Here is a 17,402-nt window from a genome sequence, read left to right as displayed (position 1 = left end):
ACAGCTGATTAGTATCTTAATACCACTCACTTCTCAGCAACAAGTTTCCTGTTAGCCTTTACACAAAGTGTTGAACAAAGAAAATAAGCAGTCCCCTTCTTTCCCTTTTTCCACTTCTTCGAGAGTTTTATCTGCCTCTGCAGGCCTAACTTCTCCCTACAAATTTTTTCACAAGATTTCTCTGTGTCACTAAAATATGGAAATGTATGGTATCCAAAATGGAAGAAGGCTGATGAAAGCTTAAGAAGGGCTCAGAAAAGTGCTTGGGGAAGATTACGACTGGAAAACAATTAATAGTGAAGGACAAAAGGATCTCAGTCTTCTTGGTTTATTAAAGGAATAGTCAAACAGCTTTATCAAAGTGCATGGGTAATAGATTTGATAGGAAAGACTACGCAAAGATAGAAACATATCCAACCATATCAAAAATCAAATCAAAATAAACTACAACTAAAAACAAGAAACAAATTTTTAACAAATAACTATTTGACTGATTTCCACATGTAGTGGAAACTGCTCCTGGAGGATTTCAGCAATGGCAGACTTCATAAAAGTTATGTTCCACATTCAGACACCAGCTAGTTGAAGACTAGGGCTTGCATTTTCAAACAAGTCAAATATGGTCATTGCAATGGTACTTTCTATCAAAAAAAAAAGTTTAAATGAGAAGATAACCAATTCTACCACATGTGGAGATTTGTCAGTACCCTAAAGGAACCACAGAGTTTATTTGTTCGCTTTTAAAGAAAAGTCAGTTGGTCACTGATTGTTATTTTACAAAGGTTTGAAGCTTTGCTGGGAAATGGTGTTTGGGTTGGCAACTTCTAAACTATTTATGTCATCCCATTGTGACTATATAAATGACCTCACAGTACAATAATTTTCCTTCAAAAGGCATAACAAGCCAACTTGTTTCTCTCTACCTTGTTGAGAGCCACCTACCATAAATACATTATATTTGGTTATTGCTAAGCTGAATTCCAAACACCCTATTCACTCTGCTTTATAGCCTCATAACAGTCTGAGTTATAAATGATTATCATCTCCCAAATGGCAATAACCAGTGTTGTTACTGTATCCCATAACTTCTCATGAAAGAGACACGGAAGCAGCATCTGCTGTAGCTTGAGCCTTTCATTAGACAGACTGTTTATTTTTCTCACACAGCAAAGACTAAGCCATGCACCTTAGCCAGACAAGTTACCATGTTTGAAAAAGATCATTCATGAAAACTGGGCGAACTGGAAGGCTCCAGAAGCGTTGCTCATGCTCCCAAGCCCTAAAGGCTAGATACTTTTCCAGCTGCACACCACTGACTGAAGGCTGTCAAGGCTATGCTCTCATTCGGAGTAAAACACCCCCTCCTGCTGAATTCAACAAGCAAACTGACTACAATTCTGACAAGCTGAGTTAAAAAAAAAACAGAACATCCATCCAAGCTACTCTCCATGACTTTCCCTCCCCTGCAGGAAGGCATCCAAAAGGTCCGGTTTATGGACTCCATCGCAACAGAGAAGCAGCCAGCAAAGAATTATCTGCCCCACTAACTTTTACACACCCATTTCTAATTGTTCGTTAGTGCAGGTTTTGGGGAGAAGGGACAAGGGAACGTCATCAATTCAGCTCTTTGAATGAGCACATAGCACGTCCAGTCTGTCTATACAGACAGTATCATGGTGACAGTCAGGAGGCCATCATCCACATGGTCATGGTGTAGCACAGGACCACAGCTGGAAGCCAGAATGAGTTGGCAAACATCTTGTCCCAACTTCTGCTGTGCCATCTGGCTTCCAGTTCGGTGACTGACGTTAAATGTATTTTCTCTCTATTACCATCTGGCAGCTGCTTGTACAACAACAGAGTAACATGCGGAATTTGGCTAACAGTTATTCTAAGAACCATATTAAGGATAATTGCAACACTGAAATTCTGAAATAAAAAAGTCTCACAAGGAAAGTTTCTTTAACCGATGGCATTACATGCACAGAGTATTGCAGACTGGGAACAGGGAGGGGGAAGTTACACATCCTTCTGTTTTCCATATGTTTATTTTAGTGAGGTCCCGTAAAAGTTACTGGGGGGTAGAGGGGGCCCATGCAGTTTTGCAGAGGATGAAACATTTGTTCTTGAAAAGTATCAACACTTTTACCATGCTATGGAAATACATTTGTTTTTCCAAAACTAGAGGAGCATGGCACATTTTTTTTCTGTAATGATGTATGCCAAAGGTAGTTTTGATAGAGGAACCAAACTGAAAGAATTAATTAGTACAACACAAAGTCTCAAAAAGATTATACTTTAACAAAAATTTAATCAAAACCCCTAAATATTGCGAAATAAAGTGTAACTGTAGTATGAAGTACAGTGTAACAGCTGTGATACCAGGTCTTCATATTTATAAAGGTCACATTTGCAAAGCTTAGGGGCCATAGTAACATTCTTAGCTTTAAATATAACAAAATGGGGTGCTTTAAAAAAATGGAGCAGAATTTCCAATAAATATGATCCCAAGACAGCTTAAATAAATAAATTTTCTACTCTACCTCCTGCTGTGCATTGCTGCTTCTTTCCTCACTCCTGTGCTGGTGCTCGTACGATTCTCAAATAACAAACCTAAAAAAAAAGCCAATCCAGGAGAAAGAGGGGGGAGGGGGTTGAATGCTAGGAAAAGCAATACTAAAATGCTAGAGTTTTGCATTCAGAGTTAAGCTGAAGTTATTAAATATAGTACTGTTTTGTCCCTACTCTGCAGAAGAATATTCAATGTAAAAGCTTCTACTACTTTTCCAGATATTTCTACAGGTTGGATCTAGGCTATACTAAGTCTCTGAAAAGAAGGCTTTGAGCTGAGATTGCGCAGAAACAGGAATGTCAGTTTCCCAATGCAGCGACGCTTCTGATGCTCATTCCCCTAAGCATTTTATTAAAAGCATAACTAGCGTTGGCTGGAATACTAGTTATACTGTTTAATCACCTAATCCAAACACTGTTTTTCTTTGATAAATTTCCAAAATTTAGCCTGGCTTCAATTTCACACAGCTCTTTCAAAAGAAAGAACGAGACAATACTCTGCTCAAAAACCAACCATATGAGTGCAAACAGAAGTTTGAAGAGGTTTGATTCCACTTACAAGAAAACTGGTGAGCGAAAAGTCTAGCATTTTGTCAATAATACAGAGCGACATCAGTACAGAGCGACCACACAGCACAGGTTTTGCAGGGCACAGTACTGTGGCGTGCAGGTTTCCCACTGCAGACACTGTAACGTGTATTGTCTGGTCTGTATGCTATGATGTGCAAGAAGAGTTACTCTGTCCACACTAATGCTGCTCTTTCCAAGAGCTACAGCCTCCACATCTTCTGCTGTTGTCCTCTTTGAAAATTCTCAGGAGCATTGGACAGATGGTACATTTTGGCTGTCCTTGTACTAAATTTGGGAGTATTTCTGCATCACAGACAAGAATAAATTGTGCTAAGAGAGAGAAGAGAGGTGGCATGTAGTCATTTTTTATTTTAGAAGTGCAAGTGACCCATGTTCTCTCTAAACTCCAGTTTTATGAACAAAGCTATTTATGCAGCTTATAGGAACTAATGATCATCTGTCCCTGATAATTAGAGGCTTTTCATTTCATATGTTCTTCTCCTCTCTGAAATTAAGTTTAGTTAATATGCTTTTCAGATTTAGATTACTTTGACCACAAAAGAGCTAATAGATACCTACTGCAAGCTAAAAAAAATTTTTGTAACTATGTGACAGTTGTAAAAACAAAAGCCACCATCCTTAACACAAAAGACGAGAGAAAACAAAATGCTGTATTGTCCCAATCTGTGCTTAGTAATAGAGGCAAGAACTGAGATGCCATCATGTCAGAAAACCGACAAGCTAAAGGCCAAGCAACAGAAAAGCTAGCAGAAGTTATTACTTCTGCTTATTTTACCACACTTCCAAGTAATTCACTACTTGTTACCCAGGTAATGCATCTCCTGAATCTGAGTCTCATACTGATTAAGACATGATTAGAATCATTTTAGCTGGTTTCCTGCTTGATATTTTGGTTTGGTTTATTTTTTTTTTGAAAGAGAGAGTACGTATGTGCACACTTTAAGACCCGATATGACCAAATTTTCTGTCAAAATCAGATTAAAAATATACATAAAGGATTATATCTAGCAAAACCGTAAATTATTCAAAACTGTTGGGTGCTTCAACAAAATTAAGTTTTCCCCCTGCATGCAATCCTCTGTTATCTGTATCTTAATCAGATGCAGCCCAGAGACTTCAGTTCTTTATACCCTTGTTGCCCCAAAACTCTTTTGTCTGCTCCCTGCTGCTTTCCTTCCTTGCACTCATTGTTTCCTTTTTGCCTGGGTTTTCGCTGTTCTGACCAACCGCCTTGGAAATCTGACCGCTTCCATTTGTGTTTTGAGCCAGTTCAGCAATTCTTGGGTGTTTCTTCAACATGTAGCTTATCAGAGATACACCCAGAAGATACTGTGTACTCCTGTTCCAAGCAGGAAATTATAAAAAAAAAAAAATTGGTCTGACAGGTCACAGAATTTGATGCAAGACGAGCAAGGACTAACAGGGATTTTGTAGCCAAAAGCAATGTTTTCTACCAGAGTATTTAGTCAAGCCTTTCTCTAACTGCTTAAAGTCAGTTGCCTTGATCAAAACCAAGCACAGAATTTTAACTTCCTCTCCATTATTTTGTTTGTTCTTAGCACAGCATCATTTTCTCACATACAGAATGTGAAGGTACAAATAATTTGCAGTCAAGGCACCCACCTCTAATCTGTCTTAGCTGCGGGTGACAGTGTATGCTGGTTTCTGTATATTAATATATAATGGAAACGACACAGTCTTTACTTTATATCTTTGTTATTATTAACAGTGATATAAGACTTTGGGCAACAATTCTGTAAAAGTCCAGCAATTTGGATAAAATTATGTTTTGGGTTTTTTTAGGAAGTTTTCTATCCAATACTGATTACAATTTGTGATGTGGATGAAGCATTTTGCAGCTTTCATTTTCATGTATCCCTGATGAAAGCAATAGTACAATATTGACACCCTATACTTAAATGTCAAAGCTTTGCTTTGTGGTTTTTGTAATATTTTGTTTAAATATTGAAGTGCCGCAGAACTGAAGTCTGAAAATGCTATGTTTAAGTTCTTTGCTTTTACCTTCATATTGCTTATAGTACAGCCGTAACTTTTACTGTCAAGCCATTTGCTCATTTTGGTATGAAACAGAATGTGCAAATATTGGTGATTCAGCTTCTCTCAAACAAAGCTAAATCTTGGGCACCCTGCATTGCATTTGAAGATGCCCAAACCGGTATAAAACATGCTAGCTCACATCCTAGAAGCTTAACTTAATATAAACTCTTACTATAATTCATGCTACTTTATACTTCAGATATGTCCCCAGTAATTTAGAGCCAAATCCCTAAAATAAGCTGAGAATCTAGAGGCCCAAAGGGATCTAGGCACCTGAAACCAAGAGGAAAATCCTCTAGGCTTTCGCTGCCTGTGAATCCTTCAAACTGGCCCTGCCGGCTTTGCCCCCATTCTGAAAAGAGCAATTGCAGTGCCAGTGTCCAAGAGATTCTTGCTGTAGAAGGGCGCCTGCTCTTCTCCAGTCCACTCCTTGAAGTCAGGGACGAGGTACCCAAGCCCTCGAGAAGCACGTCATTTCAGATACTCTTCCCCGTACCGTGTTTTGACCAGATGAGACAGTTCCTTGCTCTGTGTGTTGATTACTCTACTACCACCCTGAGGCAGCTAGCTGTCCAAAACATGTATTTGCAACGCAGTTTGAAGGCTGCTGATTCCTCTCCACTGGTCAGGAAGAGAGAAATGTAGCCTTACTTTTAACAGTAGTTTATTCCAGCAGAAGTTAAGACGATATAGCTGTTTAAGGACTACAAGATTTCTCTCTTAATGAGCCAGATTTTTAAACAAATACCTCCCTGTACAGGCATTTCTGACCTTTCAAAATACACAGCTGGTTCAGAAGAAACGGAGTTCCCTCTCTTAAATTCACCTCTAATAACTTTTGAACAAGTATTTGTATTTTTCTAGGACATAATGCAAGTATCTTCATAGGCCAGCATTACCATCTGTCTGCCAATCTTCTCCCTTACAGAAGATCCACAACTCATTTGCTGTGCTTTGTAGAGTTGATCACTCTTGAAAGAAGGTGGTTCTGTTCAGAAAAGATCATTCAATACCAGCTGGGGAGTGTGCAATTCTATATCTACTGCCCTTTTCCAGGGCCAGAATCATAATTCAAATCCCACATCAGAGTGTAGCTCCTTATAGTCCCTTCCATATGATGGTGGGAAATCTGAAATAAAGTATGGAAAGGGACAAATAAGCCGAGTAGCCTATACATATTCCTTTTGACATTTCCATCACAGATCTGCAATTTTCACTTGCTACACTTTATAATTTTTTTTTCTTAGCAGAAAGAAACATTACTTTTCACAAGCTAGGGTCTCCATTATTTGGGAACACATGACAAGTGACTACAGTTGCAATTACCACTCTTGCAGAAGGCAAGATCACTTAAAAAAATAAATAAATAAATAAATAGAAAAGCAACTTTGTGGACAAAAACACCTCTATATGTGAAGTTGGGTTCCAAGGGAGCTGGAGTTGTTGCAGGAGTACATATCTGTCCAGACCCAAGTTCCTCCTCCTTCGCTGTCCCTCTCTGTTCTGGAGGGAAAACGCATGTATGGCACAATGCAAAGTGTATGTCTGTCTGCACTTGTCCTGATAGACTTTACATGATATCAGACCCCTGGTGTCCCATCAGCTGCAGCACTCCTAAACATGGAAAGCCTTTCTTTTGCACTCTACTTGGCAAGGCAGAGTGTCTTGCCAAGACTTCACCCTCCTTAGCCCATGACAGGCGATTTTGCAGTGCACCAGCAGTCACTCAGACTGGCATGTGGCCAGGTCATGCATCAAAGACATTCATCTCATTTACAAGCAGAAGATTCCCCAGTGAGTAGTTCAGAAAGAAATAATCACCTTCATGGTCCATTTTTCTAACCCAAGGTTCTGTCTCCAACAAGCACCCACTAAACCTAGTGAGACATGTTGACTACAGAATTAACAATTAAAAAAATTGTGTATACTATGCATGCAGACATCACCCAGTGATTTTACTTACTGCTAGAGGCAAAAAGCAACCTGTTGGCCTGACCCTCGGTGAAGTCAGATGAGGTTTTCCTATTAAGATGAAACTGGACTGGATCTAATAAAATGAACCCATGATGTCCATCATTCACAGGCTCTTATCATCACAAGTTAAATCACCAGCTTTTTGAAAGTTACTTTTTTTTTTTTCAACAGCCACAGGGAACACTGATTTGCACAAAGCTTTTAAAAATAGCAATAGCTACAACATGCTATTGCGCAGCAAATCGAAGGCTAAGGAAGGGAAACTTGATGTTGGTGATGTTTTCTTCATACCTCCATTTTTTAAATGAGGTTTGCCATACTTCATAAACACATGGCTAAGTCTGTTTTCTCCTAATATGTGCATGAATCTCTATTATTAATATATCAAGACAGTGCAGAAAACCTCTTTCTTACATCTGCATAATATCCCATGGGTTACCTTACTTTGTGCAAATGAAACAGCTGAATTTTTGGCAATTAGATTACACAAGAAAAAGATAATTTGTGTTAAATAGCAACTCTGATGCAAAAGCATAAAAACAATCTTCCCCCTCCCCCCAGCCTTTTTTCATACTGAGAATGGCCATCAAGACCACTGTAATTGTGATGTCTAGCCCAAATCCTCTTATATCTAAAGGAGGACAGGTAGGTCTGAAGACACGTCAATTTTTTTCTAACTACAGCTAGTCTAACTCAAAAATATTATCATTCCTCCCAAACCATGCCCAAATCCCAGCAATTTTAAACACAGGAGGAATGCAGAAATAACCTCTAAACTTCGCATACTAAATTATTTAACAGCCAAAATAGCCCTGTAAATTTTGACTTTATGGCAAGTCGCATAACAGAGCACCGGTTTTCTCTACAACTCTAAGCTGTTTAATTGGACATTTTCAGACTTGACATTTCACTTGCCTCAGTTTCCAGAATCCACCACAAGACTCTTTGTATGAAATTGGGCTCATGGCACAATGGCAGCTGAACTGAACAAAAACTGCAGGTGTCTTGAGCAGAGGTGAGAGCCCTTCCAGTGCTCTCATTCTCCACTAGTAAGATGGAGGTGAGTGCCCTCTGGCCAACTTCAGCTATTCCCTGATACCTTCAAATTAAGAGTGCAGTCCGTATATGAAAAGTATTATGACTGTTAAGGCACTTCGCCTGTTTCATCATCACACAGAACACAATGTCTTAATTAGCATTTTATTAACACTACCATTAGTGTAAATTTAATATTAACAAGCAACAATAATTCTCAACATCAAGAAAACATTGATGAAATTGGTCCCCATGTCTGGGTATGACAGCAGTACCGATACATACAGACCAAAATCTTCATTCTGAAAATCCAGGTAGCAAGCTGGAAACCAGCTCCGGCTCCAGGTTTCACAGATGGACTTTGTGAAGTCAGCTGAAGGCTCCATGACTGAACATTACTCTTGCACACGCGTATAAATCTCAGCTCCGCAGCTTAGTCTGCCTTGGAGTTATCAAGCACAATGACATTCCATTGCAAATGTCATTTTATAGAGCCACCGGTTGTTAGGATACAGCTTTGTTCACCACAGTCAACCATACCATCTCAATTCATCGTGCACCCACTGTACCAGAAATCTGTTAATTAGAGGCTCATCTTCTACTACAGTATTTTTTAACAGGCTTCCTCCTAGGCTCGCATTCAGTTATGTTTCTTTGACTGTACTGTACCAGCTTTACTTTTCCACTGGTCACAGCTAATTAGGACTGAGTCAGCTGTGCTATTGTAGATCCAAAGTGTTGATGTTACAGGCAGCTCATACTCATCTCCTACCTGTGTCCCCAACATGGGAGGGCAAGAAGAAACTCCTGAAGAAGCAGGACTCTCCACAGCAGCCTCCCTGCTCCCCTGGCCATAGCCACTGCTTTCTGCATCCTCCTTAAAGCTGTCCAGGAGGAAAGACAAAGCAAGACCTGGACCAGGCTCAGCCGGTTTCGACACCAAGGCTTGTATCCAGCTGCCTTGAAGAGCAGCCCATGTCCAGCAGATCAGATATGATAAACTGGTAGAACAGAGGGTCTCCACATCTGAATGCTTGCAGAAGGGACCGTTTGACTTGGTCTCCATATTAAGCCATGTGCCATTATCAGCGCTGAAAGCCTGTATGAAGAGCCTTGGCTTTGCCCATAAGAGTTCCCTGTTTTTTCTGTCATTATATCAGTGATAATGAGGGCCCTTAATGGGGATATTTATAATCTTTGTCTGAACCATCCTCTTCACTCCTTAGCCATTAGTGCATAAAGATCTTTACTTCTGCACAGGGAATTTATATTCCAACTGCATCAATTCCTCTAATAGTGTATTGCCTGTTCCTTTATTAGAGGGAAAATTCAAGATCTGTTAAAATAAATGGAAAGATCCCGTGGGGTGAATGGTCTTTGAGTTAGGTCTCTGTGAAAGCTTTTTTCCTTCCTGACAAAGCAGAGTAAATTTTCAGACCCAAGCATTATTGGGGCAACCCATTAATAGCCAAAAAAAACCCACAAAAAACCAAAAAACCCACAAACATTTGCAATTTTCTTCCCTTCTCATCGTCTCAGGTGTTGTCACATCAACTTGTCTCCTGTGGCAGTGATAAATCACAGCCACTGAGGACACACGTGTGTCATCCACAACCAGAAGACAGACAGCAAATCTCTAATGAAAGGTTTCTTTCATCCAAAGGAGATAAGAAGTGCACATAGTAAAGACATACATGGCAGTTAAATTTTGCATTAAGGCACATGGTACCCGTCTCTCCCTGTGGCACTTTATCCCCTACACAGAAGGCCATCACTGGCAGAACCAGGATCCCTGCCATGCAGAACCACAGTCCAAGCACTGCTTTCACTCAGGTTTCTCATCTGTCCCAGGGAGCTGACAGGGTGATTACCATAAAACTATACAAAGCACTATTTTACTAGTGCCTTGTCAGTATAGGTAAAGGGTCTGGAAATGCTTTTCCTGAACAGCCCATGGATTCTCATCCTCTGGTTACCTTCTCCGAGCATAAAGAGGCCTAAAAATCCCTTTTCCTTACCTCAGCTTGCTTTCAGTGCATTCACTGACATAGTAAGAACTTTTCAAAACTTCTCCATACATGACAGATTGCCCTTTCATTTAACAAGAAAATTATTTTTAATGCTTAAAAAAAAGCAAGGCACTTTTAAATTTTCAAGTATTTGGTTCTTATGTGCAAGGCCATTTTGTAACTCATGCCTTGAATTCATTGTGGTATTTCCCCAAGGATGTTGTGCTACCCAGTTTCTCTCCCAACCAGCAACTTTACAAATTGACAAACTATAAGAAGGGCTTCTGCTACAGAATGAAGAATCAATAGCTGTCTACTTGGATAGCCTCAAAGAGCGCTTAACTTTTAATTGAACACTGGAAAAGAAATTGCAAAGTGCAAAAGCTCAAAACAGCACGAAGCCTGCATAATTATCTTTCTCCTTGCAGTTCCTTATGCAGACTAGAGACTAATTAAACACATGTGCAGGCTAGAAAATGATTTGTAAAGATACATCTTTTGTCAGTTTGCAAGGGTCCTAACCAGAAGGAAAGTACTAGCAAGGAACAGGAGCCATTGCCAGCTGTCTTGTACTGCCATTTTCCCTAGTACCTTGGTTTTTAATTTCACCCATCTAAAGCAAAGACAAGTAAGATTTTGTATTTGCTTTGCAATGAGATGAGCAAAGTTCAGGATAACAGTGAACTCAGGCCCCAGGCTTCAAGAGTAATATAAATACATATATAGAAGTTTTGAAGTATTTTGATGCTGGTTTTGTGCACTATACAAATACATTTTTCTTTATAAAGCTACCTACCCTAACATGACCCATTTATAATACAGAAGCAAATTAAAATAAGCATTTTTATTCCTTCTGCTGCAGAAAGGCAAAACCAAGTAAAGCCTTCAATCTTAAAAGCCATGATTTAATATTTATCATACTAACAAAAAGGCCTAAAACATCCATCACAAAACACATTTAGTAAAGTATTTCTCTAAAATACAATCACCACCTACCTCTTCTCCTTCTTTTCCAGGAGAAAAAACATCTCAACTTGCTCACCAGGGCCTTAAATCATGTCTCTTTTCACATCCAAAGTGAAAGCACCTGCTCGTGCTGTCTTTCAGCTGGCAGGATTGAATTAGAACTCAGCAACCATTGCCCTAATAGGAGGCAATATTATTAACTTTAATTCATTCACATCAGCATTGATCAGAAGCAGTTACTGAGTATCAGGAAGATATTGGGATGTCAGTACATAGCGTTCAAGGCCAGTGTAATTATCACAGAAGCGAAGGATGCTGGGATGAGTCCAAACAATCGTGTGTAATTATAACGGGAAATTCTGATCTTGTATAGGTTCATCCCGCATGCACCATCTGAAGACTCACGTCGTTCCAAGCGTTGTGGTTTCTGCAAGTCTGTAGTCAGAAAAAAAAGTGTCAGCTGCTCCAGAAATTGTAGCTGGCGAGTACATTTTTAAGGTGATGATGACAACCTTCACATGGTATTTCCCACCAGTGAACCACTGTAGGGCAAGAGAAAGGAGACTACACTGCCCATAAACGGTGCTGCTCCAGGCTTTCAAACCCCTGCGCAAATTAAAATGAAATTTTATCTATGGCACTGCGCGGCTTCAGCAGAACAGTTCAGTGCCACTTTGGGATCCCAAGAGGGCTGGTGGAGCAAGACTGCAAGGCTTTGGATGTGGCAGCCTCCCCAGTAAAGCACTGGTTTTAGATATCCAAAAGCCTGAAATGCCGTGTGCAGAGGGATGCCTTCCTGAAAACACGTTTGCTGCAATAGGGGCTGTGGCAGAAGTTGAGAGGGGAGAAATCTTCCAAGATGAATGGTCCTTTCTCATCTTTACCAGCGATGGCACTCCATCATCATTTTAAAACCCCCTGTGTATATAAACGCACCGCTCTATCCTGTCTCCGGTTCTCCTCCATTTCCCCGGCTCCTCTCCTCCTGCCAGACGGCCTCGTTCTCCCTCCGCGCCTGGGGAAGCACACGAAGGGTTGAGGGGCTGCAGCGCTGGCAGACGGCTGGGCTCTTTTGGTCTGACGCAAGTGCCTGCCAGAGAAAGACCCTTTCATTAGGGTCACTGCCCCCCACCCCAGGGGAAATTTTCTGTAAAAAGGGGGACAGCGGGGTGGTTGCTCACATGCGTCCTCCCTGTGGCGAGTGTCACGCTCAGGTTGAGCTCGGCGAATACCAGCTGGCCACGCGTGGGCTGCCCGGGGCCGCTTTGTGCCGTGAAATGTGCCAGAGCTGTCAGAGAGTGACATTTCTAATTTTGGCGTGGAGAAACACGGTCTCTGGAGGAGCTTTGCCGGGCCTGGCGGTGCGCGGGCTGCTGGACTGCTTGGTGTCCCCACGCACAGCCGTCCCTGCGCTCCCCGGCTCGCGCAGCCCTCATGGCTCAGCACCCACGCGCAAGTCCCCGTTGCGCGGCCGATGCCGCCACCCAAACGCGAAGCCATGAGCAGGCTCTGCACCGGGCGGAGAGCCTCCGTCCCCGGCCCTGCACGCCAGCCGCCCGTCAGGGAACCCGGCTAAGGGGCACGGAGACAGCTGCGGGGTGCGTTAGCCGCTGGTTTTCAGGGACTGGAGAACAGACGCCATCGGCCTCCCGCACGGAGTTGACGGGAGAGCCAGCCCAGGGCGGTGGGACGGAGGCCGAGCGCGACGGCCGGCGGGGAGAAGGAAGCCGCTTGCCCTGCGCGGCCCCGGTGCGGTCAGGTGAAGGAATAGCCGCTTACACGCTCTTTCTCGCAGCCGTGTGATGGGAAAAGTCATGGCAGAGCGCCCTCACGAGGGTGTCGGGCAGGGCACCGCACCGGTGCAGGAAGACCCGGCGCTGCCGTTTCGCCGCACCCTGACGCTCGGCAGCGGCCGTGCGCCGGCGGCGCGCGGGGAAGGGCGGGGCGGCTCGGGCCAACACTCCCCCTGCCGCGGGGCGACACTGCCACCTGCTGGCGGCCGCGCGCCACGGGGCCGGCGGAGGGCGGGGAGGCGGGCGCGCGCGCGTGGCGGAGGCCTGAGGGAAGGGCGCTGGCGCGGCGCCGGGTCCGGCGTGAAGCGCAGGCGCTGACGGAGGGGTGCGGGGTGAGGAGCGCGGGCCAACGCCTGCTCTCCTGAGGAGACCCACGGGGCTTCCACGCGTTAATCCTCTCCCCTTTCTACACTTATTTTTTCTTTCATCCAGTTAGTGCTAAAATCTCTTTTTCATCACGGTGCGGCTAGGAAACACGTTTTATTTCCTGCAGCAAGAAAGAATAAACTGCCCGAAAAAGCACCTGTAATGTTTAACATTACAGATGAAGCTTGTAGCGATGTTTGCGCCTGCGCCGCGGCATTTGCGCGCTGCGTCCCCGACAACGTTTCAACGACGCCGGGGAGCCCCTCGCTGTGCGCGGTGCGGGAGCCGCCAGCGCGGGGAGGAACGAGCCGTGGAGCTGCAAACCAAGTGCCGCGCGGAGAGGCCCTGGCGATCAACAGAAACAGAGAAACTGGGCACGGCTGCGCGTACGTTAGGGAGGGTGTAAGCAGAATCTGCCGTTTCCACAGGCAGCAGAGCAGGCAGATCGGCTTTCAGATGTGCGTCAATAAGTTTCAAAAGTTTACTGTAAAATGGGTTATTCCTAATTACATTTTTAAGAGTGCCCTTATTGGAGCATTCCCAATCACGAGCAAGTAATTTGTTTATTTACAAACGATACTACAGCTAGTACCTCCCCAACGCATAATGCACAACAGGCAGCTATTGGTACAACAGACCTCCAAAGTGATCCTGCCATTCCTGACAGATCTCGTCAAAAGTCACTTGAAAATAGCAGAAATTTAGGGCTGGTCTTTCCTCTTGTATCTTTATCAATATTCAGAGCTAGTACACGTGACGCCCAGCTGTGGTGCATTGGCACAAAACTATGTAAAATAAACACCTGATGAGCATTTTAACTATAACACAAGGTGTATTTAAGCAGGGGTGATGGGTTTGGTGAGGCTCTTAGGAGGAAGGTAGCAGCTGGGCTGGTCAGAAATTGTCTGATGAAAGACTTCACCAAGAAGAGAAACTCCTCAGACAGGTTGGTAATGGTGGGGCTCTCTGGTATGCTGGAAAGCTTGTGCTAAGCCCTTCTGTTGCTCAATTTGGGCTCAGATCTCTTTCCTGCTTTCTTTGGTGTTGGCTAATCTAGAGAAGCACCACCAACTCTCTGCTTTGATAGTGGTGTGTTCTCCTGAATCAGAAAGGGGGGAACCTCAAAAAAAGCCCCCTTTTTGCAAGATAAAAAAATGGTATCTCACAGAGCTGTTCTCTATCCTAGTGTTTATATTGCAACACCATCTGCCTCTTGCAAGATGTTTGCTGTGCGTATGTACCACAAAGAGCTGTTTGTTTGGTGGATGGATGCAGGAAGTCCAGTGAGGTCATGGTGCTGTCTCTATCCCAGTTGTCTCTTTGTGGTTAACTCTGATTTTCCCCTTGCAGGGGACTTGCATGTCCCTCCTGCACCAGAGGGCAATGTTTCTTGTGATGATACTTATTTGTGTTAGGGAAATGCTCACTAGGGTGGAGGACTTCATGCTATGGGCACTGAGCACAGATGAGCTCCCAGGTAAGTGGCAGGGAGAGTGATGGAGGAGGAAGGATGGCAGGAGGCTGGCAGTTTGTGGGATCCTGGTGGCCATGGACCCCCCTGCCATCACTCAGCAATGGGGACCTGAGCTAAAACATTGTTGCCTTGGCTGAAGCTCCTTGGGGAAAGAAGGGGTTTGGACGGTTTCTGGGAACCTCCAGCCCTTTCCCTGCAGCACAGGAGATCCCACCTGCAACCCCTAAGGTAGCAGGGACGAGGGCATGTGTGGAAAAGCTGCTTGGACCGAATTGCAGTCCTTTCCAACACAATAATAAAATAAAACCCAGCTGTCTCTAAATGGAAAGAGAAAGCAAGCATGGAGAGCAATGCTCTTCTGCCCTAATTCAGAGTATTTGGACCTACCTGTGTTCCAGGGTGCTAAACCAGTGGCACATCAGTAGAGTGGAGACACTGTGGTGCTGGACCAGGGCTGGCTGCTCTAAGCTGGGTATCTCCGTGGGTTTTGGGGATGCCTACAACTAGCACCTTCTAACTTTACTCACATTTAGGAAGAGGTAGGGGAAAGTATTTTGAAGTGGTGATATAATCCCACTTTCTTTTTTTTCATTGTATGAGGTAATGAACATCTTTAGTGCTTAAAGGTGCTGTGAGAAGCTGCAGGGCATGTGTGAATGCCAACGTTTTATGGAAGGGGTGGTTTTACTGCCAGCAGACTTTAAAAAAAGTCCCTGCAGTTTATATTAATAAGACTGGATGTTATTGCATGTCAGGAGTTATTGTGATTTATAAAGTGCTTCTTACTTGGTGTGTAATGGAAACACTTGGCTCTCAGTCCCAGTCACTAACGGGAGGTGATAGTAGCTTTATCTGCAATAGCCAACTTGACCTGGAACCTTCTATCATTTTTAATGATAATTTAATGCTGCCTTTTGCTTTCACCTGAGCTTGGGATAGCCTCAACTTTCATAATGTGAATAAATAATAGAATCCTTTTTATAAAAGAAGGAATTTAAGAAAAAAGGGAGACAACTGCACTGCATGGTACTAATGCCCAAAGCAGCCCTGCACCATGAGTGCAGATCCTCATTGTGCAATGCCGCGGAGTTGGTCCTTTAATCACATTCTCGGCTGGCTGTTCCCAAGCCTCTCATTCAGGACTATTATTCTTCTGTTGAAAATTTGACACATATTAAAGATGCCAAAAATATAACAGGAGGAAAGAGGTGGAGACAGGTGTAAGTAGATGGATGGGTCCAGAGCTAAGTAGTTGTTCCCAAGTGTGCTTCTTTGAAAAAACACCCAGTGTTTAACACCAAAGGTGTATTACTGTGAAATAGCTGTGAGCAGGGGAAAAGACCCTTTCAGAAGGGGACTCCTCAGGACCATGCTGGATTATTCTTTGCTCCAGAAGTGTGTGCATATAGATAAGTTTTTAAAAAGCAAGAGAGCTGGCATGCACGGGGCCACCTTTGCTACTCCTCTGTCCAGCTGTTCTTTAAATGATTAGGTAAGGTATGGGTATAGCTTGATGACTGGGGATCACTAGCCCTGCAAAGGTAGGCCTGGCTCCTAAAATAATGCCTTCCCTTGTTGGCTTCTATCATAGTAATACAACCCAGGATAAAACTTTCTACCCATGCGTCATCTTTGCAACATGAGCTATTTCAGTATAGTCCTATGGCATCCCTAGGGTTAGAGCAAGCAGGAATTTCTGGGAGGGTTGGTTGAGAAGAGCTCAGCAAATTCCCCGGGTGGAGGAGGGTGTCAGAAATAGCTCAAGCCTGAGCAAAGGCCCATTGCACACTAATACTGCACTGGCTCCATCTAGCTGCAGGGAAAGTTTTATTTTAAAAAAAAAAAAAAAAAGCCGCTAATGCATCCTGCTGGTGTAAATGCAACAGCACTTCTGCCCTCCCGTGGGAGCAGCAGGGAGATGGGGCACAGAGGCCCCTTCTGCAGCGCTGTATTTCCTTGCCACACATGGCTGCAAAAACAGGGGAGACCCTGCCTGTGCCTGTGGTGGCCTGCACGCTGCTGGCAAGAAGCCTGGCTAGTAAAATATGACACTTTTCCAGGGGTAGGGGAAAGAGCTCCTCACCTGGGGGGTGGGGGGCTGAAAAAATCTCATAAATACCCAGAAATGCGGTCACTTTTGGCAGTAAAGATGAATGATGTTGCCCCATCTGCTTTGGACCTCTTGTCTTGTCCCTGAGCAAGGCTGGCCCTATCCAGCCCCATGGAAAGAGCTCCCATTGGCCTCTTGCTGAATTTGTACACCTGCAACATCCCATGAGCTGTTTCATCCACAGCTGGGGCATGTGATGGGCCCAAATCAAGAAGCTGGAACAAACTGGGTGAAAGCAATTCTTACTAGATATATTGTCATTGTACTTGGCAGTCTAGCCTTTTAGGCTGTGCTTATTTTGTAACTAAATGCAAGACTAGGTCCAAGGCAGAAATACGATGTAAAAGGAGACTAAAGCTAAAATACACTTAACTTTAAGCAAAGAATGCCATCCTTCTTTGAGATAGGAATGCACATTAGGAAAATGGCAAGGAATAGTCTTCTATAGAATCACT

The sequence above is a fragment of the Opisthocomus hoazin genome, chromosome 9, assembly GCF_030867145.1.
Source record: "Opisthocomus hoazin isolate bOpiHoa1 chromosome 9, bOpiHoa1.hap1, whole genome shotgun sequence".
NCBI classification, from domain to species: Eukaryota; Metazoa; Chordata; class Aves; order Opisthocomiformes; family Opisthocomidae; genus Opisthocomus; species Opisthocomus hoazin.
Note: the sequence above shows the minus strand (reverse complement) of the source record.